General features: G+C 41.0%; 1 pseudogene; it reads left to right on the top strand.

Moving 5' to 3' along the window:
* Positions 1–10751: 10751 nt before the first annotated feature.
* Positions 10752–26818, top strand: LOC137732955 (catalase isozyme 1-like; annotated as a pseudogene).
* Positions 26819–27095: the final 277 nt, after the last annotated feature.

Raw genomic sequence — 27095 nt, 5'->3', positions numbered from 1 at the left:
GCTACATCAATTTTGATCGTCAAAATTTTTGCACATAATCAACTTAAATTCCAGGCCTAGATTCAAGATTTAATTCGGTGTTTCTTTTGGTTCGATGATATATGTCCAACTCCATATCCAGTTCGGCAGTGGTTGAAACTGACTTTCAGAGTTTCGGTGAAGTTGTATCGGTCCACCATGTCGTTTTTCCCAAGTTCTATTGTTGTTTCTACAAAACTTAGTATCATAGCAACACATAGACTTGGTACAAAGCAACATGGCAGTGTGCTTCATAAAATGCAAATTTCATTGAGTGGTAATGAGCAGCACATGAACTTAGTACAAAGCAACACCATTCTCCACCAAATGGTTGCCTGGTTGGTTTCATTCAGTGATGTGCTAAAATTTCAGGCTTCAAAATAACCACAATACCCTTTGGGTAGCGAGAATGTTTGGCACCTCCAGCTACCCATATTTTCCTCCTTTGCTTCGTGGCAGGTGCAGACCTTAGCACTCATGAGACGTACCATGAAGCTTCCAACTTTGAATCAATCAATCATTTCCATACAACCTATAATCTTTCGCTAGCCCATTGGGGCACAATGTTTCCCAGCTACCGGGTGCAGGAGATAATTTGCTCCTGTTTACCATTTACTTGCATCCTTTATCCTCTATTTCGACCTCCTGGTAGTCTTTGGTCGTGTTGTCTCTGTCAGTTAACTTCCCTTCAAGCCATACACACTACAAGGCCAACGGTACTCTGCTCACTAGCGATCCGGCTCACGACCGAATTCCTGTCTGTCCTCCTCCAAACTTCAGCTCTTGAATTTGCTCCGTCAACCGCCTCCGGTTCAAATGCCCGCAAGTCAACCACTTTCTTTGCAGGCTTGGTTCAGACTGGTAACTACATGTGGTGGAGAGTATTTGATTCCAGCATTAATTTCTTGGAGATTGTCGCCCATTTGGTGGAGTTGGAAGTTTGATCGAGATTTTCTTTGGTTAAAATATTTGCATACAAATATCAGAGCATATATGAGCTTTGGTTGAAGTCGGCTTAAATCAATTTGGCGGTCTGCATCACCCAAGTTAGCAAGAGGATTCTGTACTCGACCATATATTTCTTCGACCATAGCTTTGGTGATAAGACTTCTTCGGTGGAGCTTTGGTAAATCTTTATTCGACGGTGGGTGTTAGATGATGACTCAGGGAGTTGTATATGCTATTTAATAAGCTTATGTATATGCATAGCAAATTCTCCAATTTAAAGTTATGGTTATGGGGTGCTGTCTTTCGGCAAATATTGATTTGGCCGAGAGAAGTTTATGAATAAAGTGGATTTCACCTTTCCATGAAATCTCGATGATGAGCAGCTGGGTCAAAGCAGTGTGGGTTTGTCGAAGAAGGGAAATTTCTTAGCATATGGGTTCTTGACCTCCTTGTTTGGCTGCAATGCTCTGGGCAATTATTTGACGTTAGGTTTACTTTCCTTAACCATTCGGCTTTCGGGCCGAAGCTCAAGGAAACTGGAGGGCTGTTTTTGGACCCAAAATTACATCATCGGACTGTGCAATCAAGGCCGTTGAGTGGGCATAGCTCCTAACCATCGGATGGAAAGGTAAAGATCATAATGTTTTGGTTTTTATCATAATTATCTTTTAATAATAATTTACTATGAAAGATTAGATATGTATCTCTAAGCTGGGAACACGATGGCACAATTCAAGTTGATTTGGATGTTTGGCGTGTGAATGTGTAGGTGGGATCAGTTTCATTGATTGACAGATTCAAGTAGTATGCTGCAAACTGATTATTATGCATTTAAAATATGGTAATAATTAGTATATGTGCCAGAGATTAGCATATAGAGGTGGTGGTTTAATTGGTATAGGTTGTGATAGGCTAAAAGTCCACGGTGGCATTATGTCTTATGCTGAAGGATATGCTTCAGTTTGTCTTGAAGATCCTCGGCTAAAGGATAGGAGATATAACACATAGTTCAGATGCAATTAGGACTCTCCATGAGTTCAAGTCATGCCAAGCAGTGGAGTTTAACCTTCACTATAAATAGAGAAGGTAGTTCAACATTTAAGCCCTCTCCAATTCAACACACAAACTGCCATGCGTAAACTCTCACTCTACGCAACACATCTTCAGTTTGGATGAACAGCACTGTGAAGGCAACCGGTGACATCTTCAATTTGGATAAACATCACTGTTACCGTAAAGTCAGCCGATCGCGCATCACCTTCAGTTTGGATAAACAGCACTGCTTCGAAGTCGACTGTTTACCTATCCAAGTCTTAGTTGACAAGGATTTACGAGTCCTTGTTGGTAAAGGTCATCTCATCAGTCTTCTCAGCGAAGTGAGGTATTACCAGGTTACTACATTCGGCACATTAAAAGCCGAATCTGATATTGAACTTCGCAAAACTAGCAACCATGTCTTCAGGCTCTAGAACCCGAAGGTCGAGACGTGTTCCTTTGTCGGCTGCAGTCACAAGATCAAGAAGTCAGCAACGCGCTCAATGCAACATCAACACATTTTACTCCTCGACCGAGCTCGGCCATCCAGTTGGCATGCCCCGCACATAATCGAAGGATGTAGTTAGCTCATTAGTTACTCAGCCTACGCGCCACGTAGGCTTGGTAGTTCTAGGGTTTTGGTGGGTTCATGGCGATTTGAAGCTTTTCCCGACCAAATTAGACTTGGCCACAAGTATAAAACTTGCTCTACTAATTGAGATCTTCATTCTTGTAAAATTTGAGAATTTTTAGAAATAATAGAATTTTTTCAACAAGTTAGGGTAGCTAGCCGTTGCGTGCGGCGACGGGTGGGCCGAGACCTCACCTGACCTTTCTAGGCTAATTTAGATGCCCTGATTCCATATTTGACATTCAATTAAGGAAATTCCATTGTTTGGGTATAATTTCACTAACGCCTGCCACTTGGACATTATGTGAATTGATGATCTGACCGTTGAATCGTCACCAAACCTTTATACGTTATAGTACGTAATATTTGATGACCATAGAAACTTTTAGATCGGGAATCTGACATACGGATCTTCCCGAATTGGATTTGTAAGTCTATAAAATAAAACGTTGATAACAACCCAATTCTAGCAATTGGCAGAGATCCGACTGTTAGATCATTTTGAAACTCTAAGATGTTGTTCTAGAAGCTTATTGAAACTCTTGGGAAGTTACGGATAGGAAATCCGAGATGTGAATCTTTTGCATCGAGTTACGTAGGGTTGTGGACCTTACTGTCAACCTTTGACTGATGGTTGACTTTTGGTCAATGGGTTACAAATCATTCTAGAACGTCCTTGGGGATGTATTTTATGTAAGATACATGTTCTATCAATAAGAATTCTGAGACATGATTTGATAATTGTTCTAGGCGACGATCGTTCGTGACTCCTCAATATTTATGCTAGGGAGTATATATATATATATATAATTGATAGTTTCCATTCATGCATTTGAAAAAGAGTTTCTTACCTACGCCTGGATTAGACTAAAGTTTATAAGAATTAGTGAAATGATGGAATTTACGAAATATGCTACATCCTACAGGGATGCACAGGTATGCTTATAATCTTTGATGCCATAATTATATCTATGGCTATGAATGCTAATATGTTGATTAGAACTATCGAATCAATGTGGCATGCTTATATTCATGTAGTCTACTCATCATTGTTGCACCCCAGTGTTAGTGCTCGCCCAGGGCCAAGGCCAGTCTTTCACATGTATGCTCACCTCCGCACCACACGCTCACCTTGGATCCAAGTAGGTGCCAGTCATGTCGTACAGGTTGCATTAGGCAACTCTAACTCGTACGTGACTGCGAATATTGCCAATCTTCACGTGGTTGCAGCACTAGAGTGTATATTATGATTACACCCAGTCTTGTCGTACATGTCGCATTAAGCGACTCTGGCTCGTGTGCTAGCATAGATTGAAGAGCATCAGTTCAGTCGTACATATCGCATTAGGCGACTCCGACTTGTGTGCTAGCATAGATTGTTTGAGCACCTGATTTTATTTTTATTACTGTTGAGATTTTGTGATCTTGGATATCCTGCCTTTAGTTACTAGATATTGTGCCATAATGAATTCTTGAGATTTTGCAGACTACAAGTAAGTATTTTTATACTATACGTAATAAGTATATTTTGGAAACTATACTTGTTTTATGGCGAGGGGTTACAATATTTTCAAAAAGGTTTTTACTAAACTTTATTTTTAGGCCTACTCACCCTTGTTTTTCGCCCCTCCAGGTTTAGTAGCTGAGTTTTCATACCAACGAGGATTATTGGCAAATCTTGGTGTGGACGATTACCTTCGATGGTATAATTTCTCACCCTATTTTATTGTACTGTACTTAGGCTCTATCATCACATGTGAAATGGGTTCATTCCTGCTCACAGCGCATGTCACATCCCAGACTCCAACCTCTCGGATATTGTCCGCTTTGGCATTCTGGGCCTGGACTATGTCGCAGCCATCCAGCTACCGCACGGTTTTGTTCTTGCAGGCCGTAGCCCCAAAAGGCCTCCTCAAAGTTAAAGCTCTGGGCATGGATATATAAGGCCCAAAGACCACGCCCTCACGGGCGATGTGGGATACTACAATCCACCCCCCTTAGGGAGCCCGACGTCCTCGTCGGCACACCACGGCCGTGAGTCTGGCTCTGATACCAAATTGTCACATCCCGACTCCAACCTCTCGGATATTGTCCGCTTTGGCATTCTGGGCCTGGACTATGTCGCAGCCACCCAGCTACCGCACGGTTTTGTTCTTGCAGGCCGTAGCCCCAAAAGGCCTCCTCAAAGTTAAAGCTCTGGGCATGGATATATAAGGCCCAAAGACCACGCCCTCACGGGCGATGTGGGATACTACAGCGCACGCTTATATTTAGGCACTTTTATGTTTAAATTTATTCACATTTCCACATCACTACACTTTATGGCTTCGTCACCCTCCGGGTGTCAACTAGCATAACTCGATTCGGAGTCTAGGTGGACATTCTAGGTCAGGATGTGTCAATCTCACTAGAACTGAACTAATATAAAATGTGGACAATTTAGTAATTACGCCTAACACAAATTGTACTTGTTTTTAATACTAATATAACAGCAATGCAAATATAGCATATCCTATTTAAAAATTAAAAATAAATAAATAAATACTCCTCACTTTTCTCCTCCTTTTTCTCTTCTATTTTTTTTTTTTTCCTTTTTCTAGTTGTCATCCGTTCTCATTAATAATAAGTTGTAGTAAAATAAAAAATCAAATAAATTAGTTGCACACGTGGAACGTGTGTGCCAATTGCTAGTATTAATAAGGAGGAGGGAATAGCCACTTAGTACTACGGTCTAGTAGTATTCCTCTTCACTAGTAAGTGAAAGGTCTTAGATTTGATTCTCGCCAAATGTGAATTTGAACCACATTATGCTTGCCTATTGTGAGGCCAAGCCTACCCCCATCCTCTTAGTGCAGATAATATCGTTTGTTCAAAACATAAATAAATAAGGAGGAGGGAATAATTTGTTCTCCAAGTAATACAAAGTCAAATAGAAAAAATCTTCTAGATCTCAAAGAATTCCTAATTTATTTCTACTTAGTATTTACACTATTACACTATATGAAATATTAATTACTACACTCCCCTGAGTATGTAAATACTCAAGCAGTATATGCATCATATCTTCAGCCAAATATGGAAGTAGTTGATCTCGTAGGCACAATGAGCGAATGCGAGTTTCAAAACAACGGAAAAATGCATAAGAATTAAAACTTGCATGACCTCGCTCTGGTAAAAACCCAATGTAAGATAAAACCCATAGTCGAAGGAGAAATGTGAAAAGTTGCATTAAGTCAAAACTAAATGGCTTCAAGGCGCAAGTAGAACACAAACTTCAAGTATAATGGCACGCCCAATTAGTTCAAGTTGATAGAAAATGTAAAATTGTGAACTTTTGTATGCGATTTATATACATAATTAGTTAACCCTTCCAAATAGCCCAGAAAATGATAGCCATCAAAAGGCCTAAAAGCGCGCAAGGGGCCACCCATTAATAGTAATGGAACTCTGCGCAAAGTTTCAGTAAATAGAGCCAGTGTAAGAAATTAAAGGAAAAGGGGAAGAGATTTGAGATTTAAGGGGAAAGAGCATTGTTTTCATTTTGCATAAAACCTTACAAGGTACAGTCTTACATATTTATATTCAACTAAAAAGAAGAAACCTAGCTAAATGAGGAAAACATAGCCACCACTACATCGTTCCAAGAGCTTGGGAAATTTGGGCTTTGAGAAACAAAACTAGTTAAAAGATAATAAAAAAAAAAAAGGCATGGGCTGAAAGAGCTTATAGGCCCAAAGACATGGTTCCAACAACTCCCCACCTCCCTGAGGATAATGGGCAAGTATGTTGTTGGTTTCCTTCTAGGTAGCATATTCGGTTGGTAACCCTTGCCCGTTTGATGAGCCATTTGGTCACTACCTCATTCTTCTTTTTTATTTTTATTTTTTTATTTTTAAATTCTTCTATCTAGAATCTCCTCTGGTTGCCAATTTAAGAAGTCAATAAAGTCAATTGGTGGTAGAGTTGGATTAAAAGAAGCGGTGTCGCCAATCTTTTTCTTGAGAAAAGACATATGGAAGATGGGGTAGATCTTCAAGTTGGTGAAAGATGGAGATGAAAAGCCACAAACCCAATGCGTGCCTAAATTTGAAATGGGCCATAAAACTTGGGTGCAAGTTTGTTGAATTGGCGAGTAGCCACCGATTGTTGCCTACATGGCTGAAGCTTGAGGTACACCCATTCACCCACCATAAACTCGCGTTCCATTCTTTCTTTGTCATAGATTTGTTTCATCCGATTTTGATCAAGCTGCAAGTTAGCTCATAAAAGACGAAGCAATTTGTCTCAACCTTGTAAAGTTGCATCAACAAAGTGGACCGCAGTTGTTTTAGGAATATAAGTGTGAATGGATGAAGAGGGCACAACGTATAATGCTTGGAATGGAAACCTTTTGATGGCGGATTAGAATGTGGTGTTGTACCACCATTCGACCAAGGGAAAACGAGTGAACCACTTGGTGGGTTTATCTGCAGAAAACAGCAGAGCTAATGCTCTAATGTTCAATTGAGAACTTCAGATTGGCCATTTGTTTGAGGGTGGTACGCATTGCTATACCTTGGTGTTTGAAAAACTTTTCCCAGAAGTACTGAGAAAGGTTGGGTCATCAGAAACAATCGACTTCGGCATGCTATGAGGTGAAAGATCTCTTTAATGAAGGTGTCAACTACGGATGCAGAAGTATATGGATGTTTAATTGGAATGAAGTGACCATATTTGGTTACATGATCCATGACCATTAATATGACTGTGTAGCCATTTGAGGATGGTATGCCTTCGACGAAAACGAGGGCAATGTCTTACCGAATGCCATCAGGAATGGGTAGGGGTTGCAAAAAACTAAGTGGGTGGATGTCTCATTATTTTGTCTTTGGCATTCCGTGTAGGTGGAAACAAAGTGCTTCACATCCGTTTGTATTCTTGGCCGAAGGAAACTGAGAGAAACTCGGTGATAAGTCCTGAGGAAACCTGAGTGACCACCTTGCAAAGAGAGGTGAAATTCTTCTAATTGCGCCACCGTGAAGGAGAAGGAACAAAGATGCGTCGTTTATAATTGATGACACCATTAACAACTGAAAATCCTCGAATGGTTGTGTTTGGTGACTGAAGCAATGTAGGCTAGATAATTTGGACCTGTGGGCCCGTGGCATAAGATTGTTGTGATGGATGACACCCTCAATGTTTTAAAATATAATTCTAAGATAGAAAGAAAGCTGAAAATGTAGAAACCCACGTAACTTGGCACATGATAGAGACTATAAGTGATAGAAGAGGAAAATGATGTACATGCGAGAGGATTTTTCCGTGCATCACTTTTAGCATTTTGTTATAATTAATCATTAAATTGAATAAACCAAATAAAAATTCTTATATGTATTTATCATTCAAGAAAGGGTAGTGTTAAGGAGATCAAAATTTTAAACTAAATCTGCAAACTTAGTTTACAAGTATTAATTAAGTGTTGATTAATTTGCAAACTTAATTTGCAAATTATATTATCTTGAGAAATGGCAATGTATGATTAATAATATAATCATCAACTACCACATCATTTGGTTTACAAGTTTAAAAATTTGGTCCCTAGCATTACCCTTTGAGAAATGTCAAGAAGACTCTCAAAAGTCGGACTCTCCACTCTCTGCCACCTCATGTTTTTGAAACGATATTGTATAATGTTAAAATGAGAATTAACATTAAACTATAAGTTGGGAGAGAGTGCATGAAGAATCCTATTTGAGAGAATCTCCTTAAGCATTTATCCATTCATTTTTGTATGTAAATGCAACAAAATTTCGTTCAAAAGAATTGGCAATAATCATTCCAACTCGTGACCGAGTATTTATCATTTATAGCCAAAATTTAACCTCTAAACTCACAAATGTCAGTTCTTACAAAATCTTTTAAATATAGCAAAAAATATGCTTGAATTGACCTAAATACATACAAAATTAAAACCCATGTTATTTGGGATTCTCACCCGCTATCCCTTCTTCATCTTCTTCCTCTATACAATAAACCAATTTTCAGGCCGAAGCCCTATTTCAACAACTTTAAACATTCACTTCAAAACCTAATTTGGTTTCTTCCTAAATTGAGAGGTAGCCCGATGGGAACTTTCATCCTTCTGGGTTAAAGATTTTTCAAAAATAATATTATTTTATTGATATTGGAGATCCACATAAGACCAAACCACCACTATGATTCCGTGCACCAAAAATTGAAATTGAATAATAAAATCAAAGAAAATAGAACATGAAAATAAGAAAACCAAGTTGAACTATGCCAATCAAATGGAAAAGGCGAATTTTAACCCAAAAAAATAATCTAAAAAGGGTAATACGTCGTAGAACTTAAAACTTAATTGCAAGAAATTGACACCAATATATAAAAATTCGTAACAATATGAAACCAAAAAAATTATAAATTTTAATCCTCTTTTAATTGCTATTCAATTAACTCAAGTATTTACCGATGAGAGCTTGTAGAGGCGAAGCCTCTGCAGTCTTCGTCTATACTCTTTGTGTGGAACTCCAGTCTCCATCTTTGAACAAATGCAAAAGATCAAACATGTTTTAGCTTATGGTTGTAAATCGGTTTTATTGTAAGGGTATTTAGGTCTATTCCAGTTCGTTTTTTGATATATTTGAAAAGTATTATAAAAATTGACATTTTTGAAATTAGATACTAACTTTTGTGTCACATCCCGGCTCGGGGCGGATCACTTCCCGGGCTCGCTCCACCACCGTAGCACGATATTATCCGCTTTGGGCTTACCATTCCCTCACAGTTTTGTTTTTGGGAACTCACGAGCAACTTCCCAGTGGGTCACCCATCATGGGATTGCTTTAGCCCTCTTCTCGCTTAACTTCGGAGTTCCTACGGAACCCGAAGCCAGTGAGCTCCCAAAAGGCCTCGTGCTAGGTAGGGATGAGAATATACATTTAAGGATCACTCCCCTAGGCGATGTGGGATGTCACAATCCACCCCTTTAGGGGCCCGACGTTCTCGTCGGCACACACGCGATCAGGGTTAGGCTCTGATACCAAATTGTTACATCCCGGCCCAGGGCGGATCACTTCCCGGGCCCACTCCACCACTGTAGCACGATATTGTCTGCTTTGGACTTACCATTCCCTCACGGTTTTGTTTTTGGGAACTCACGAGCAACTTCCCAGTGGGTCACCCATCATGGGATTGCGCTAGCCTCCTTCTCGCTTAACTTCGGAGTTCCCATGGAACCCGAAGCCAGTGAGCTCCCAAAAGGCCTCGTGCTAAGTAGGGATGGGAATATACATATAAGGATCACTCCCCCGGACGTTGTGGGATGTCACAATCCACCCCCCTTAGGGGCCCGACGTCCTCGTCGGCACACTTCCGGCCAGGGATTTGCTCTGATACCAATTTGTCATATCCCGGCCCGGGGCGGATCACTTCCCGAGCCCGCTCCACCACCGTAGCACGATATTGTCGGCTTTGGGCTTACCATTCCCTCACGGTATTGTTTTTGGGAACTCACGAGCAACTTCCCAGTGGATCACCCATCATGGGATTGTTCTAGCCCTCTTCTCGCTTAACTTCGGAGTTCCTACAGAACGCGAAGCCAGTGAGCTCCCAAAAGGGCCTCGTGCTAGGTAGGGATGAGAATATACATTTAAGGATCACTCCCTTGGGCGATGTGGGACATCACATTTTAGCTCTAAGCTATAAACAACAAAGCCTCATCATGACCAATGTTTAAAATTTCTTCGATACGGTCAATATTTTAATAGAAATATCGAAAAAATTAGAGAAAGATATGGAAATGGGGATGAAGTGTAAACTTCACTTGATATTGGAGAAAAATTCTTAAGTTTAGGCAAAAATCGATAGATATCATCGATATTTCTAAAACATATGTTAAATATCGAATAAATTCTTATATTTCGTTCAAACTAATTTTTGACAATTCCTAGAATTTTATTTTAAATTTCTTTCATTTTCATCAAAATCAACCGATATTGATATTTCGACCAATATCAATATTTTAAACACGGCTGGTTGGTGATGATAAAATGGCAAAGCAATGTACTGACCTTCGAGTGTCTCTGTCGTGTGTGCGAGCCACACCTACGAGTCTACGACCCATACCAAAGCCAAAACCCAGCGTACAGCGTTTGTACGTCCCCCAATTTACTTGCATTTCAGCCTTCGATTGTCATTTGAGTGAGTGGCTCTCCTCTTACCTTCTCCATCAACCCCTCTCTCACTCTAACCTGACCTTCGTCCATGGATAATTACAGGGTGTTAGACAAATAAGGAATATGGTTGGAGTCATTGTGTAATTGTATATAATATTATTATTGGAAGAATAAGCCGTCCTACAGCCGTCAAGCCGTCCTACCTTGTCCTACCTACACACTAGCCGTCCTACAGCCGTCCTACCTTGTCCTACCTACACACTAGGACGGCTACCTTGTCCTCTACAGTCGTCCTACCTTGTCCTACCTACACACTAGGACGGCTACCTTGTCCTACCTACACATTTGTATCATGTATATATATCCTTGTAATCTTGTAGAGAAAAATTAATGAGAAAAAGCATTCTCTTCCATATTTTCTACATGGTATACAGAGCAGGTTTATAACCCTAGCCCTAATTTTTTTTTCGGCAGCTTTCTCTGCCGTTCCCATGGCTGTTCGTGGCCCGTCCCGTCCCTCATCTGCTCGTCCTCCCCTCCACTGCACCTACTGCAATTTTGATTATCATACCCGAGACACCTGCCATAAACTTCATGGCTATCCCGTTGGCCATCCCCTCCATGGCCAACCGTGGCGACCACCGCGCTGTGCCACTGCTTCCAGTTCTTCCCGCAGCCATGCACCTTCCAGTCCTCCCTGGCAGCCACGGTTTTCTGCTTCCCGGCCCCATAATTTCACCCAGGCCCATCACGTGCAAGGCACCCAGGCCCCCGCCTCATTTTCTACTCCAGCGACCCACCAAGTGTACGGGGCCCAGCCCACTTTGCATGACTTACAGCTTGCCATGCCTGACCTCTCTGCCGAGCAGCACTCCCGTGTTCTAGCTGCTCTATGTGACACCACCACCCCTCCTCAGGCTAATGCCGTTCTCACTACTGATTTTGCCCAAGGTTTGTTACCTGTCACCTCTCGTCATGGTCAATGGATTCTTGACAGTGGTGCTACGGATCATATTACTTCTTCCGCTTCATGTTTGGTTAATCGTTCTCCTTCACATTTGCCGCCTGTTTCTTTGCCTAGTGGTGCTTTCGCTCCCATTACTTTTACCGGCACTCTTCCTTTAAATTCATCAGTTACTTTGAAGGATGTTTTATGTGTCCCTAATTTCCAAGTGGACCTTTTATCGGTTGGTAAACTTACAGATGGATTATCGTGTTCCATAACCTTCTTTCCTTCTTGGTGTGTTTTGCAGGACTTGGTTTCGAAGGCGATGATTGGTGTGGGTAAGCGACGTGGCGATCTGTATTACCTTGTGGCCCTTACCTCTTCTCTCCCCACCCGTCAACCTCTCTGCAACATCATTACCATCCCCTCCTCCCTCTGGCATAGGCGTCTTGGTCACCCCTCCTCCACTCGTTTGCAAGCTTTAGCATCTAGCTCTCTTAATTGTACTTTTGATTCTAGTCATATTTGTGATGTTTGTCCGTTGGCAAAACAAACTCGTCAACCTTTTCTTTTGAGTTCAATTTCATCAACTTTCCCTTTTGCTTTAATTCATTGTGATATTTGGGGCCCGAATCGTCAATCTTCTCTTTCTGGTGCTCATTATTTCTTAACCATTGTGGATGATTTTTCTCGCTTTACGTGGGTCTTCCTCATGAAACATAAATCCGACACTCAACAATTAATTAAGGATTTTTTTGCTTATGTCACTACCCAATTCCGCACTACCATCCAATGCATTCGTACTGACAATGGTGGTGAATTTTTATCTCTTCGTAGTTTTTTCTCTGATCATGGGGTGCTTTTACAAACTTCTTGTGTTTATACCCCCCAACAAAATGGCGTTGTTGAAAGAAAACATCGTCATCTTCTTGAAACAGCTCGCGCCCTTCGTTTTCAATCCCATCTTCCTATCAAGTTTTGGGGGGAATGTGTTCTTACCGCTACTTATCTCATCAATCGTCTCCCTACCCGTCTTCTCCATCATAAATCCCCATTTGAGGTTCTCTTTTCGAAAACCCCATCTTATGACCACTTCCGCGTCTTTGGTTGTCTGGCATATGCCACCTCTGTCACTCCCACCACCAAATTTTCCCCTCGGGCTCATCGTTGCATTTTTCTCGGTTATCCTCATGGACAAAAGGCCTATACCCTTTACGATCTCGACAATCACCGCATTTTCACTAGTCGAGACGTCATCTTTCACGAAACTACTTTCCCTTATGCCGTTTCTCACCCTCCTATCCCATCCTCTTCGCCTACCCTACCCATCCCACCCCCTCTGGACTTTACATATAACCCACCACCTTCCTCCCCTTCCACGCCTCCCACAGATTCCCTTGCTGCCCCATTACCCGTTCCTCCCCATGCCCCTGCCCTCTCGGCATCCCCTCCTTCCCCTCCCCGCTATTTCCTTACCTTTCACCCTTTTACCCACGGACATCCCTACCCCCCCACTACCTACCAATCCTCCCCTTCCCCGCACCTCTTCCCATGCCCATAAACCTCCATCCTATTTAAAAGACTACGTTTGCTCGCAGGTGATTCTGCCATCCCACCCATCTTCGACTTCGCAACCCGGTTCTACACAAGGTACGCGATATCCACTTTGTAATTTTCTCTCTTATCACCGTTACTCTCCTAGGCATTTTTCTTACATTAACTCTGTCAGTCGGACTGTGAAGCCTTCCTCCTTTGCCGAGGCTGCCACTGACCCCAATTGGCAACGTGCTATGACTGAGGAGCTTCAAGCTTTACATGCTAATGGTACTTGGACTTTAACTTCCTTGCCCCCTGGCAAAATTCCCATTGGTTGTAAGTGGGTGTACAAACTCAAGCACAATTCCGACGGCTCTATTGACCGATACAAAGCTCGTTTGGTTGCTAAAGGCTTCACTCAGGCTGAAGGTATTGATTATCATGACACTTTTTCTCCTACTGCTAAGATGATTACGGTGCGTTGTCTTCTTGCTCTTGCTGCTAGTCAGTCTTGGTCTCTTCATCAGCTTGATGTTAATAATGCTTTCTTACATGGTGACTTACATGAAGAAATCTATATGTCTCCTCCTCCTGGTCTTTGGCGACAGGGGGAGAATCTTGTGTGTCGCCTTCACAAGTCATTTTATGGTCTTAAGCAGGCTTCTCGCCAATGGTTTGCCAAATTCACTAGTGCCATCATTTCTGCCGGTTTTCAACAATCCAAAGCTGACTATTCATTGTTCACTAAAAAGTCTGGTATTTCTTTCACAGCTTTGCTCATTTATGTGGATGATATTGTGATTACAGGCAATGATGCTAGTGCCATTAATTCTCTGAAGTCTTTTCTCCGTGATCATTTTCGGATAAAAGACCTTGGTGATTTAAAATATTTTTTGGGTATTGAGGTTTCTCGTTCCAAACAAGGGATTTATATTTCTCAACGCAAGTATGCATTAGAGATTCTCAAGGACTATGGTTTTTTGGGAGCACGACCCATTGCTTTTCCTATGGATGACACAAAATTATTTGATAAAGGAGAACTTCTCAAGGATCCTGAAAAGTATCGACGATTAGTAGGTCGGTTAATATATCTCACTATCACTCGGCCAGATATCACCTATTCTGTGCATGTTCTAAGCCGTTTTATGCACGAGCCAAGGATATCTCATATGGATGCTGCGCTTCGTATTGTTCGTTATTTGAAGGCTACTCCAGGTCAAGGTTTATTATTTCGTTCTGACAACCAGACCAAGTTAACTGCGTTTTGTGATTCTGATTGGGCAGGTTGCCCTATCACTCGCCGTTCGACTACTGGGTATTGTGTATTCTTGGGCGGTTCTTTGATTTCTTGGCGGACGAAACGATAGAAAACCGTTTCGCTCTCTTCAGCAGAGGCGGAATATAGGGCCATGGCAGGTGCTTATTGCGAGATAGTTTGGCTTCGTTTTTTGTTGAAGGATTTGAACATTCCTTTGGATGGTCCTTCCATTTTATTTTGTGATAATCAAGCAGCGTTACATATAGCTGCCAATCCTGTTTTTCATGAACGAACTCGTCACATTGAGATGGATTGTCACTTTATACGAGATAAGATTGTAAATGGCACAATAGAGACCAAGCATGTGGGTACGGCACAACAGTTGGCAGACTTGTTTACCAAACCTCTTGGGAAAGAAAAGTTTTCGGGTATGTTACGCAAGTTGGGAGTTCTTGACATCCACTCTCCAACTTGAGGGGGAGTGTTAGACAAATAAGGAATATGGTTGGAGTCCTTGTGTAATTGTATATAATATTATTATTGGAAGAATAAGCCGTCCTACAGCCGTCCTACCTTGTCCTACCTACACACTAGCCATCCTACAGCCGTCAAGCCGTCCTACAGCCGTCCTACCTTGTCCTACCTACACACTAGGACGGCTACCTTGTCCTCTACAGCCGTCCTACCTTGTCCTACCTACACACTAGGACGGCTACCTTGTCCTACCTACACATTTGTATCATGTATATATATCCTTGTAATCTTGTAGAGAAAAATTAATGAGAAAAAGCATTCTCTTCCATATTTTCTACACAGGGTACTACTCTAATCTTATTCTTTATCTTTCTGGGATTTATTTATCACATGTTTATGCTTTTGATTTTATTTATTTTAGTTTGATTTTCTTGATTAATTATATTTTCTCGGCAACAAACAGAGCCTTATTGGTTTAGCTTTCTAATGGTTTTGGTTTTGGATTGGTTTGGTTTGTCTGTGTTGTTGTTGCAGCACCGCCCTTCAAGTACTTTCAATTCTCCGTTCTGGACCACAAATTCCGGTGCTCCGGCTTGGAACAACTCCTCTCTGACTGTTGGATCCAGAGGTAATTGTATTTTTATCCCCTTGAATTTATCTATTTATTTTTTCTTTTGATGGATTTTCAATTGCAAATTTGCATTGAACTTTTACTTATTGTGTTTTTTAATTGCACATCGCTTTTCAAGCACCTTGTCAATAATCATAATCATGTATGTGTGTGTGTGTGTGTGTGTGTGTGTGTGTGTGTGTGTGTGTTTATTTCTGTTTTCTGAGAAAGCTTCAATGTTATGTCTATGTTATTGTGAGCTACAAGATGATTTTGGATGTTTCTATCACGAACAAGTTGTGGATATGATTAATTTTTTGAAATTCTTGTTGTTTTTGAGATATATATTTATATATGATCAATGTTTTAAAAGATGAAGGCTTAGGCGAGGGTTTCAAGGATACCCCCGCCTAGGAGAAAGCTTTGAGGCGTGAGGCTATTTTTTAATATATGTATTATATATAAAATATAATACTTGGTAAAAAAAAAAAAAAATTAATCAACAATCAAACTGACCAGTGACCAAATTGAGATTAGAATACCACTTGAATTATGAAGCAAATTGTGGTGGTATAGAGAATTTTGAAACAAAATGAGGTATGAGATTGGGGTAAAATTGAAATATAGGATTGGTACTGAGAATTTAGGTTTGAGGAATTGGGGATTGGGTGAATTATGAATGGGAGAATCATGTATTGGGATGGGGAAGAGGAGCGGGGGGAGCTGCTGGGGTTTATACAAAAATTTAGACTTGGCCAAAATGTTGTTGTTTTGGGCCAAGTTAACAACAACAACAATAAAGCCTTTTCTCACTAAGTGGAGTCGGCTGTATGAATCCTAAATCACCATTGCACTTGGTTCTGTTTTAGGCTAAGTCATTTAAAAAAATTTAAAAGACTTCGCCTAAAACGACGTCTTTTTGGGCTAAGTCATTCAAAATAAAAATCTTTCTTCTTCTTCTTCTTGTTCGTGGTCGTCTTCTTCGTGGAGACGCCGCCACTAGAACACAAAGCCCCCAAAGGACAGAGCCTCAGAGCCCCAACCTTCGACTTTGAGGGGTCCCTAGGAAATTTCAAGCAATAATTTCAAATCACTGAAGGGTCATAGGAATGCCCAGTCAAACGCCTCAGGCACGCCTCGAATAAGTCTAGGCAAGTTTAAGCCTACTCTTGCTGGGCAAGTGCATTTTCATCAACACCCAGCCTCCAAAGCCACCTAGGCGTGTTTTTTAAAACACTTGTATTAAGAAAATATATACATATAATACGCTACTATGACCATAAGAATGTGCACTCAACAGATCAAAAGCTGAATGGGTCTCAAAAGTACACAGTTTTTCCTTATAAAGTATATTTGGACTATTTTCAGCATTCATGGGAAAAACGAGTGTGCGTTTGGCACCGTTTGGAACTTAAGCAAATAAACACATATAATACGCTACTAGGACCATAAGAATGTGTACTCAAAAGATCAAAAGCTTATTGGGTGTCAAAAGTACACAATTTTTCCTTATAGTTTGTATTTGAAGTTAATTCTTTCCTTGTTTGACATTTATGTTTAAAATTTTCAACTATAGTTCCCAGTCTATCAATTTTCATTGAATTCCTGTGGCCCCCTTTTTTTGTTGCTTTTTTGGTTGTCAAGGTGGATTTTTGGATCGTTTGGTTGCCTAAATCTAAATAAATGTTACTATATTTGACATACTTTATAAATTGTATTACAACTAATTTCATTCTTATCAGATATTTTGCATGTAATCTGGATGGTTGATTATGTTGAGTTGAGTAGATGTAGTTAAGAATTTAAAATCTTCGTCTATTTTTCAGGTCCACTTCTGCTTGAGGACTACCATCTGGTGGAGAAACTTGCCAACTGTGATAGAGAACAAATCCCAGAACGTGTTGTCCATGCTAGGGGAGCCAGTGCAAAAGGTTTCTTTAAGGTCACCCATGATCTATCTCACCTTTCATGTGCTGACTTCCTTCGAGCCCCTGGAGTTCAGACACCTATCATTGTGCGCTTTTCCACCGTTATCCATGAGCGCGGCAGCCCTGAAACTCTGAGGGATCCTCGTGGTTTTGTGGTACACCTAATCGGTTCAAGAGCTTAATTTGGCAATAATTGTAAACAGTGCAGGTAATTTTAAAAAGGAGAAGGGACGAGAAGTTCAAGACAAAGAAATGAAAGTTTCATTCATTCATTCATTTGTATCCCCTTGAACAGGAAACATTACATTATTTATATTCAAGCTAGAAGATAAACCCTAGCTAAAAGAGGCTTGGGCCAAGAGCAACAAAATCAAGTCAAGGGTTGTTAAAAGAGGGTTGCACTATAGCTGATAGGCCCAACCAAGTGGCTGTAACAACTCCTCCCTTGAAACGAGACCTGTCTTCAGGTGGCAAAATCTGGGTAGCGGGCGAGGATCTCATCAGCTTCCTCCCATATGGTATTTTCTGCTGGAAGACCGGACCATTTGATAAGCCAGTTAGTTACCACCGAGTTCCTCTTTTTGAACATGCCAATGTCCAAGATTTGCTCTGGTTGCCAATGTAAGGAGCCTGTGGAATCGATAGGTGGAAAAGTGGGGTTGAGGGAGATATTAGTTCCAATCTGTTTCTTGAGCAAGGACACAAGGAAGACAGGGTGCATCTTGGAGTCAGGTGGGATAGTGAGACATTCCGTGACTGAGCCGATGTGAGCTTGCACCTGAAATGGTCCATAGAATTTGGGCACCAACTTGTTAAACTGTCGAGTAGCAACTAATTGCTGGCGATACGGCTGGAGTTTGAGGTATACCCAGTTACCCACATTGAATTCCCTCTCTGTGCGGCCTTTATCGTAAGTTTGTTTCATTCGATTATGTGCCAACTGCAGGCTAGCACGCAAGAGACGGAGTAATTGGTCACGGTCCTGCAAGGCTTGGTTGACAGAGTGTACAGCCGTAGTGCCAGGCATGTAGGTTTGAATGGATGGAGGAGGTGCACCATACAACGCCTGGAATGGCGACATTTTGATTGCAAAATGAAAGGTGGTGTTGCACCACCATTCAGCCCAGGGTAAGAGTGATGCTCATTTGTGAGGTCAATCAACCGAGAGGCACCGGAGGAAGAGTTCTAAGGTTCAGTTTAGCACTTTTGATTGGCCATCGGATTGAGGGTGGTGGGCCAAGCTGTGACAAAGTTTGCTGCCCTGTTGTTTGAAAAACTCTTGCCAAAAGTGGCTTACAAATGTGGGATCACGATCATACACAATGGACTTAGGCATGCCATGTAGACGAAAGACTTCCTTGATGAAGGTGTCGGTAATGAAAGCTGTAGTATATGGGTGTTTGATCGAGATAAAGTGACCGTATTTAGTCGATCTGTCCACTATGACCAGTATAACGGTGTAATCATTAAAAGACGATAAACCCTCCACAAAATATAGAGCAATTTCCTACCAAATGCCGTTGGGAATGGGCAAAGGTTGTAAGAAACTCAGTGGGTGTATAGTCTCATTGTTTTGTCTTTGGCATTCATGGTATAGGTGATGCGTGAATTATACGCGCACAAATTAAACCCTCTTTTTGTCAATTGTAGTATAAGTATAAGTAGGGATCGTTCTGGACCGGGGATTAGGAGGGATTGTTAATCACTTGGAAACTGACTCAAAAACGTAAAAACACAATGTAAAACACTATACTAGACTCAAAGAATGCAAAATTAAACTTTTAAAACACTAAGACAAACCAAAGACTCAAAATTCTTTAAAAACACAAACTAAAATGATTTCTAACTAAATTGAACAATAAAGTAAAGGGGGATTGAGTTTTGGACGAATTTGAAAACAAAACAAAAACTTGTAAACAAAACAGATTGTAAAACGAAGAATGATGAGAAACTAGTTAGAGGGTTCCTTATCCACACATGAACATAAGCATATAATTTGATTCCCAGTTATGACTTCAACGAACGATGAATGACAATGCTCCAAGTTAATTAGGTTCGCTTAAACTAACTTTCAGATTTCCCTAGATTCATTGGATTGAATGGAATACGCATTACAACCAAATTATTCCTAATCAAAGTCCCTAACCATAGAATACGCATGATAGAGACATTCAACAAAGATCATTAAGTTCAACGGAAATCATAAACATCGACTAGGCATTCATAACTATGGAATACGCATGTTAATCCAGCCTAGGGTTTACTAAACACAATCGTGACTAACGATCTTTACTACTCATGAATATAAGTTCATAACGATTAGGTGAAATTCCCTTATATCCTAGCATCAAGTTTAGACATGCAAATTAAGTGTCGACCCTCAACCCACATACATAAACAAGTTCTTAATCAAAACAGAAAAGTAAACCACATCTAAAGTTCATGAATTCATAACTGGAGTAAATCAAATCATAACCAACATATGTTCATGGCTTCAAATTCGCCTCTAACTAAAAAGAAATTAGTTCCACATGTTTAACATAATTGAACAACAAGTTAAATTAAACATGAAAACAGAAACAAGAAAAGAAAGAACAAATTGATGGAATTGAATGGATGGAAAGTTAGCTACGGGGTTCATCTCCACATATGTTATACTTGCATAATAAAACGATTTCCAATTGCATTTCAATAAACCATTAATTCTCAATGCTCCAAGTTAATTAGATCCGCTTAAATTAACTTTCAAATCTTCCTAACGTTATTGAATTGGATGATTGCATACGACAACCCAAAACATTCCCCACAAGTCCCCTACATGATTGCATAATAGAGATACAAGCAAGAATCATTACGCTCTATGAAAATTATAAGTGTTGACGAGGCATTCGTTACTATGGAATACGCATGAAACTTATGCCAAGAATTCGTTTAACGCGATTGTTTATAAGCAACCTCCATTACTTGTGAATATAAGTTCGTAACTATTAGGTGAAACTCACTTATATTCTAGCGTCATATTCATGCATGAAAATTAAGTGTGCACTCTCAATAAACATACATAAATAAGTTATCAATCAAACAGTTAAACGAATTGAATCCAGAACTTATGAAACGCAATTAGAAGTAATCAAATCAAAATGCAAGCATAAACATATATTTCGAATTCCCCCCTAGCCAAGGGGGTTTAGTTCCTCATGGTACAAAACAAAGAGAATCAAAGAAACACCTAAACATTCCAACAACTCAAACTTGAATTGTATGAACGTTTAGGCCCTCTTATCTTCCTCTTCGTTGTAGCACAAGGTCTAAGGATAGTTTGATGGTGTGAATGGTTTGGGGAGTGGTGAAAATGGAAGGATGGTGTTTGGATTGTAAGGGAGGGCACGGCACAAGGGAGTTTGATGGTCTACATTCTGAATATATAAGAATCCCTGAATGAGGTGTAATGGATGCTTATTTATAGGTGAAATGGGGGGAACATGACAGCTAGGAGGGAATGTGGCTGCATGTTTGAATGATTAAAGGATGCATGTGGGTTGGAAATGCATGTGCAATGAATATATGGCTGCAATGCAAGGGGACAACCTGGAAATGAATGTGAATGTGCACGGCAAGGATTCTTTGGTGCTGAAAAATGCATGTGAAAGCATGTGTTGGCTGATTTAAAGAATGTGAGGGAATGATGAAAGGGGAAACATGACATCTAGGTTATGATGATGAGTGCATGTGCAATGTTTTAAAGGATGGAATGCATGTGAATATGCTGGAAATCTGATGGGAACTCACGGCATTAAGTGGAGTGAAATGATTGAATGTTTAATGGTTGCATGTGGCTGAAATGAAGTGTGTATGCATGTGCACGGCAAGGATGATTTCTGGTGGTGAATGGGTGTATGTTTGAATGATTAAAGGGACATGTGGGTTGGAAATGATGAAGGAAATGCATGTGAGTGACAACTAGATATGTTGATGAATGCATGTGGAATGTTTGTGGTGAGTGAATGTGCACGGCAATGAGTGATTTCTGGTGGTGAATGGGTGATGCAATTGCATGTGGATTAGGTTGTGAAAGCATGTGAATGCATGTGTTGATTTATGAAGATGCATGTGCAATGCAGTGGAATGACAGCTAGGTTGAATATGCATGTGGAATGGCTTCATTTCTGAAATGTTGAATGATTACTTGGTGAGGGGATGCACGGCATGGGTAGTGTTTGTGTGAATGATGGCAGATTTGTGTGGATGATATGTTTAGGGTCTTGTAAGGGTGGAAATGCATGTGGAGTGCATGATTGTTTATGATGATGTGCACGGCAAGGTTGGAGAAATGATTATGGATGCATGTGTTGAAGTGGTGATGAATGTGGATTAAAGGAATGCATGTGCAATGGATATAGGAAAGGTTTAAATGTCCTAGAACTAAAGAGAACAAGGTTCCAACACTTTGGTCTTCAATTAGGTCTTCAATTTCGTCCAACACTTTGGCTCCAAGCATAAGCTATCCATCCTTAGCCCAAAAGTGCTCCAAAAGTCTCCAAAATGCATCTTTTTGCTCCTTTAGCCCTTTGGACCTACAAACACACGAAAATAGCTTAAAGTACTAAAATAACTAAAGAAACATAACGTAAATGCACGAGAACAAGCCATTTAAGTTGCATGAATATGCTCCTATCAATAGGGAGACAAAGGTCTTGACATCCTTACAAATACCCGACCAAAGAAAATTCCTTGATATTCAATGGTAGGTGCGAAGAAAACCTGAGTGACCTCCTTGCAATGAAGAGTGAAACTCCTGTAGTACTTTTTGACGCCACTGGGATGTAGTAGGAATGAAGACACGCTGCTTGTAATTGAGAACTCCAATAACTAAGGAGAAACCGCGGATGACAATGGTGGGCGTTTGATTCAAAGAGGACCAAATTGTTTGGGCTTGTGGATTAGTTGTATATGACTGTTGCAAATTAGGAATGCAATTGAAAATGGGAAAAGATAAGCCCATGAATAACAGCAACTCATGGAAGTAATGCGCTGCTCAAGGAAGTGTTTGAGTGGTTTGTGATCAGTGACAATATGAAACTGCTAACCGAGTAAGTAATGCCTCCAATTTTGCATAGCGAATGCGACCACGAGCATCTCTTTGTCATATGTAGAGAGGTGGAGGGTGCGGCCTGACAAAGCCTTGCTAAGATAGGCGATGGGATGCCCCGCTTGACATAAGACAACCCCTATACCAAGATCTGAAGCATCAATTTCCAACATAAATTGCTTAGTAAAATCTGGTAGCGCAAGAACAGGTGTTGAGATTAAAGCTTGCTTAAGCTTGTCGAAGGCAACCAAGGAGTCTGTGTTCTATGAAAACTTGTCGTGTTGCAGCATATTGGTTAGTGGCTTGGCTATTAATCTATAATGACGGACGAATTTCCGATAATAGCAGGTTAAACCCAAGAAGCCCCAAAGGCCTTTGATGGTGGTTAGTTTTGGCCAGTCAACTATGGCTTGAATTTTGAAATTGTCGACAACGACTCCTTGTCCCGAAATAGAGTGTCCCAAATAATCCACTTTGTCTTGGCCAAATGAACATTTGCTAAGCTTGACTCTCATGCTGTGAGTGGACAATATTTGAAAAGCAGTCTCCAAATGGGAGATGTGAGTGGCCAATGTAGGACTATAGACAAGTATATCATAAAATAATATAAAACTAGGACAAACTTACGCAAATAAGGTCTGAATATTGAATTCATCAATGCTTGAAAAGTTGAGGGAGCATTGGATAAGCCAAATGGCATGACCAAGAACTCAAAATGGTCGTCATGTGTACGAAAGGTTGTCTTGGCAATGTCCTCAGAGTACATTCGGATCTGGTGGTATCTGGAGCGGAGGTCGGGCTTAGAAAAAATTACTGCTCTATGCAATTCATCAAGCAACTCATCAACAACCGGGATTGTGAAACAGTCCTTTATAGTGGCTGCATTCAAGGCTTTATAATCAATACAGAGGCGCCAGGAATCGTCCTTTTTTTTTTTACAAGTATGACGAGGGAGGAAAAGGGGTTGTGGTTGTTAAGGATGACACCAGATTTTAAGAGTTCCTGCACTTGTTTCTTAATTTCAGCCTTTTGGGGATGGGGGTATCTATAGGGCCAGACGTTGACTGGTGTGGTATATGGTAGTAGGGGAATTTTGTGGTTTATTTGGTGTGGTGGGGAAAGGCTTGAGGGAATGGAGAAAAGGTGTTGGTAGGTGGTCAAAAGGGAAATAAGGGATGGGTGGGTGTTAGGAGGTGGAGACAAAGGAGTATGGTAGGGTTAGATGTGGTTAAGGGAAGGGTCGGTATGGGGAGGTGTGTGTTGCAGTGAATGACAAGGTTGGAATGGTGGTTGAGTTGTGATAAGGCCTTGGAGAGTATGGGTAAAGCCTCCATCAGAAAAGATCATTGTCTTATTTCTGAAATGCCATCTAATAAGGCTGATGGATTCCAACCACTCAGAATCGAGGATCAAGTCATAACTTGGTATGTCCAGAAGGAGGAAAAAGCCTCGCAGTGTATAGCCTTACAGGTTGATTTCCACATCAGGAACTCGGGATGAAGCAGAGACTTGTTTGTGAGAGGTAGTGGTGAACTGAACTGGAGCAATAGGTTCGATTATCAATCCCAAGTGATGTGCAACCTTAGTATGGAGTAGATTGCAGTCTATGCCGGAATCAATGAGGACCTAAATGGGGGTGGATGCAATGGAACCTTGTAGTCTTATCGGTTGACCAAAGTTAATACCTGGAATGGTAAAAAGGTCTAACATGTGGTACGAAGGATCGGGAGTGGGTTCACCCTCCGATGTACAATCATGAAACTCGATGGTATTATACTCTGTGGTGCTCCGATGTACAATCATGAAACTCGATGGTATTATACTCTGTGGTGGTTGCGTCAAGCAACACTATCATAGGAACTTTGCATTTATGTCCGAGAACGTAGGGTTCAGTGCAATGAAAGCATTCCCGTTTATGGATTTTGTCTTGAACCTCGGCGGGGGTCAACCGTTTAAATGGACCAAGATGGTGGTTTAGAGCTGGGAACAGACGGTGTGGTATGGATGTTTGGTGGTTTAGGTAGGTATGGTCGAGAGAATGGTGGCCGAGAGGTTCGTTTTGCCTGGTTCTTTGTCTCAAAAATCTTAGCTAGTTTCTGAGCTTGATGGAGCAATTCAAGTTCCAGCGCGAGGACATTATGGCGGATGTCCTCTTTGAGGCTACCCAAAAACACATGTTTCAGCTGGTTGTTGGTCCAATCAATCACACGATAAGAGAACTTAGTAAATTTAGCAATATACTCATCCACAGTGCCCAATTGTTGGATGTGTGTGAGTTGGGATTCAATATTGGCCAGATCACAGCACCAAAACGTTGGAGCAAAAGTTGAACAAAGAGCCCCCAATTATCTCTGCCATATAGTTGTTCAGAACCCCGCATCCAAATAGATGCATTTACACCAAAGTTACAAGCTGCAACGAAGACCCATTGATGAGGAGGGACCTCATAGTAATCAAGGTATCGCTCAGCCATTGCCAATCAACCATAAGGGTCATCCCTATTGAAAACGAGGAAGTTGCATTTTGATGGGTTTAAAGTGATGGGAGGGATTTGGGTAGGTAACAAAGGTTGTAGTGGTGTGAGGTGCAGAAACTAGGGTTGGGGATGGTGCGACATGGAAGGAGGGGGAAGCGGGCGAAATGGTGGAGTAAAGGTGGGGAGAGAAAAGGGACGAAGAGGCCTGTGGTTGCAGAGAGTAGTTGGGTCTACTGGTAATGGTTGATGGGGATAGGTTAGGTCGAGTAGATGGAATGGAGGTAGGGATTGGGGTGAAGTTGGGGGATGGAGGGTTCGAGAGACCAAGACCCGAGTAGGTGGTTGTGGGCGGGGCAAAGAGGGAACGGAATGAAGGTTGACGGTGGGTTGTGGCGGGGCGAAGAGGGAATAGAAAGAAGGCTGAGGGTGGGTTGTGGTGGGGGCGCAGAGGGGTAGGGTTAAAGGGTGAGGCAGTGGTTGAGGTTGGGGGAGTTGGGTGGGTAAATTTGAGGAGACATAGCTCATCCAGCAGCAAGGATTGGAAGGCTGCAAACTGAGTGGTCATGGTGTTTTGGAAGGCTGTATTGGAGGTGTTCAAGTCGTCGAGTGTCTTTTGGAACAAAGCGTGTTGGGTTTCCAAAGAGGAAAGAAAGTCACATACATCTTCTACCTAGGTACGCAAATGCTCATGATGAACATCAGCGGCAGTTGCAAGGGCGTGGGGGTCACAGTTCGAGGAAGGTGTGGTTTTGCCCATAGGTCGATGGGCTCTGATACCAATTGGTACACCCAATCAGTTCAAGAGCTTAATTTGGCAATAATTGTAAACAGTGCAAGTAATTTTAAAAGGGAAAGGGGACAAGAAGTTCAAGACAAAGAAAGGAAAGTTTCATTCATTCATTCATATCCCCTTGAACATGAAACATTACATTATTTATATTTAAGCTAGAAGATAAACCCTAGCTAAAAGAGGCATGGGCTAAGAGCAAGAAAATCAAGTCAAGGGCTATTAAGAGAGGGTTGGACTATGGATGATAGGCCCAACCAAGTGGTCTTAACATTTTGCAGTGAAGTTTTACACCAGAGAGGTGAGGTTTCAATGGCTTATTGCTGTTGTATGACCTCTGGGTAATGATAGTTGAGTTTTGACACGTCGGTGACCATAGTTATATTCAAGAGCATATTTATTTGTAATTGATGTGCAGTGGTATCTCTAGTGGTGACTTCCATGAAATATGGCGTTCATTCCTTTCTTTTCTTTTCTTTGTTTTTTGTTAAGTATTGTTTTGATTGTACAGATTGTTGATTTCTTGGTAACATTATTATTAACCATCTATAGCTCTTGGAAATCATTTAGTCGTATAGTTTTTGCTTGTCCATACATCCATTCCTCTCTTTACTCATGTTGTGACCTAATTCTTCTTAAACGTTTAACACGGTAATTTTGACCTGGTGGGAAATAATTTCCCCGTCATTTTTGTCCGTGATGGAATGAAATTCCCGGACATGGTCCATGCTCTCAGTACGAACCCCAAGTCCCACATCCAAGAGAATTGGAGGATCCTTGACTTCTCCCACCATCCGGAAAGCCTGCACATGTTCACCTTCCTATTTAATGACCTGGGAGTTCCACAAGATTATAGGCAAATGGAAGGCCTACCCTGGGTCCAATGGTCCTTTCCCTTTCAAGGTTGATGCCTCGCATACGATTATTATTCAATTTTTTTTAACAAACGATATTATTTACACTAAAAAGGTAGGAGAGTGAACTGAACTTCACAATAGGCTATCAATAAAGTGCTTCAAATACACCTTTGACGAGAATCGAACCTAAAACCTCACTTACAAATGAAAAGGAATACTACTAGACCGTAATACTAAATAACCCTCGCCCACGACTATTGACGAATAGTTAATCTCGCCAATCCTTTCCTATTTTCATTTAAAAAAAAAAAAAAAAAAAAAAAGGCGC

This window comes from Pyrus communis, chromosome 4 (genome assembly GCF_963583255.1).
Source record: "Pyrus communis chromosome 4, drPyrComm1.1, whole genome shotgun sequence".
Lineage (NCBI taxonomy): Eukaryota > Viridiplantae > Streptophyta > Magnoliopsida > Rosales > Rosaceae > Pyrus > Pyrus communis.
The sequence above is the reverse complement of the archived record's forward strand: the minus strand, read 5'-3'. Positions and strand labels throughout refer to the sequence as shown.